Below are 2,721 nucleotides of genomic sequence, written 5' to 3'. Positions count from 1 at the left end.
AGCTCGCTTTATGAAGCCCTAGCCCGACCCTGACCCGGGCGTCGATCAGTGAGCCTGTACTGGAACCGTTGTCTCAAACGCAGGCCCGGCCCAGGATCGGTAATTCATTTTTGAGCCTAAGGAGTGCCTGCGTGTGCGTGACCAGGGCAGGGCTTAGACGCTGTAGGAAATTTGTTGTATTAGGGACGAAGCTCCTTAGGGGCTCGGGGTGTCGGCGTCTCCTATCGTCATCGTCGTTTCATGTAGTCACGGTACTAAAACACCGGGACCCTCGTTTTCGAAAGCCTCGTGCCGGAACGCTAAATCACCGTGGGCAAAAACGCGTACTAAACGAACCCATTAGGACACTTGTTTTCCAACGCCTCGCGCTAGAAAGCTTCGTGCTTGAAAGTCACGAGAGTTTTACAGCAAAGCTGTATACCTCTACCCTTCAACGGATTCATCTCCGTGGGTAAAAACGCCCAGGCGCCAAGAATACAATTATACTGTGCATGCTTCCCGCGTCCCCAGGTTTCATGTTACTAGAGATGGCTCGGGATTTTTTTTTTTTTTGCTTGAGTGTCTTCGTAGCGGGCAATCAGACGGAGCATTAGTCTCCAGTCTGCACATCACGTCATGGATTGAAATGCAAAAATTTAGGGTTAAGTTGTGCACGTACTTTAGCTTCCATCCTCTTCAGTTCACGTCACATCGGCTAATAATAGCTTGTATTCTTACATCAGAGACACCATCACCTTTGATGACCAGATTCTTAGCAACGTCGCCGTGTTTCAATGCACACGCATGTATACCTGCGTTGAAATGCTTTACTTGCAGTGGTGGCTCAGCGGTTCTGTTTCTCTAGCATGCGAGTTCGATTCCCAGCCCCGGCATCCGTATTTAGATCGGTGCAATTGCAAACCACGCCTGTATCTGTATTTAGATCGCTGTGATTGTATAACACACCTGTACATAGACTTAGGTGCACAGTTCCAGATTATCCGTATTAATCCCTTCCCGGCTACGCCATTCCTTGTAATCGTACCTTCGGTAAATATACCCCAAAATATAAAATGTTGATGGAGTAGATGACAGACCATTAAAATTACATCACAGTGACCATCAGACCTAGCAAAACACGTTTGTAAAACAATGCATAGCACTAACATCGATATACGCATGAAAATAACCTCAGAACATTCGTTTTATTGCTCTTTTGTACACATCACGTCGGAAATATTAACGGCCAGGCCCATAAGTTCAAGCCCGACCCCGGCCCGGGCCCACGGCTGCAAGCCAGGCCCGCGGCCAGTCCAGGCCCGCGGCAACAGGGTTCGGGTCCAGCCCGGGCTCGCTGGAAAACCGCTTAGGGCGGCCCGGCCCCGCCCGCGGCTTTCGGGTCATCCCGGGCCCGGGCAGTGCTCTAGTACAGTACGTGTATGCAATTAGGGGCATCGACTCATCGTAAAAAGAAGCCCGAGACGGGCCAGGAGTGGCGCATCAGGAACGGCGCCTCAGCGCGTGCCGTTGCAAAGAACAGGGAACCAGAGCTGCCGTTCAACTAGTGGACCAGGCCGGAACGTGATCGAAACGCGACGCCTTCTGAAGAAGCTGTCGAACAGCCTGCAAGTTCGGCCACCGGTGCAGCGCTTGTGCCTGGTTAGGGAAGACGTCAACGTTACGGGCGCGGCTGAGCGTTCAATCCCCCTGCTCTCTAGATGGGCGCTTCTTTCATCATAATCATGCAGACATTACCTCGCTATTAAAGCTTCCATCCCGGTTTTGAGGAGCCATAACAAAGGCCTCCCGCTCCCGCCGCAGGCCCCATGTATTCCTCAGATGCGCGATACACACACAGCCCCCGCAAGTCGGCTTCACTGCTATACCTTCCTGCATTGATTGAACTACGACAACCTCATAGGGGTAATATCAGCGGTCGTATTTAAGCATAGCGAAGACCGTAGCACGTTTTAGTAAGTAGAAGCTGCGTATGGCTAAGGTTCCGTGGTTCCGTGCGTTTTAAAGCAAATATTTCTACCTGCACCAGCCAACGGTTCTTTCGTGGCATGCGGGACAACAAACTCCCAACGCGGTGGAGGCGGCGGCCGGGGGGGGCTCCCGCATGCCGGAGGTGAGCGTTTCCCGCATGCCGGAGCTGCTCACCTCGGCGGTCGCGTCGGCGGGATCACTCCGTCGGCTTTGTCGTCTGGTTTAGAATAGACTGTTTTGGGCCTGTTTTGGCGCAGCTTCGGTCCACTGCGCACTTCCTTCGCACGGCTTGATTAACTTGTTCGACAGCACCTCCTGGGTAACCCGGACCCGACCTGACGGAATTACATGGCCGTACGGCAAAGATACGTTAAGGATTGATTGCCAAGGCGGGGAAACAAACTATAGAGACACATACGGAATTGTATGGCCGTACGGCAAAGATACGTTAAGGATTCATTTCCAAGGCGGCAAAACAAACTATAGAGACACATACGGTCATCTGGCCGCTGGGAAAATGCACTGCTTGCCACGAATGGGACTCCGTTTTGTAAATTGTTGAATACCATTTTGGTTGTGTTTTAACAGGTATTACAAAACGCGAAAAGAGCAACTGGTTCTGATAAATAGCGATTATAAAAGTTCCCTCGGCTTTCTCGCAATTCTCAAACTTACTAAACTAACTAGTTTAAATCTGTATAAATGGGAATCACTAAGCTCACATGCCGAATTGTTTCGACTGCTCCCAACTAC

This window comes from Haemaphysalis longicornis, unplaced genomic scaffold (genome assembly GCF_048455015.1).
Source record: "Haemaphysalis longicornis isolate Haplotype H1 unplaced genomic scaffold, Haemaphysalis longicornis Haplotype H1 scaffold_1, whole genome shotgun sequence".
NCBI classification, from domain to species: Eukaryota; Metazoa; Arthropoda; class Arachnida; order Ixodida; family Ixodidae; genus Haemaphysalis; species Haemaphysalis longicornis.
Note: the sequence above shows the minus strand (reverse complement) of the source record.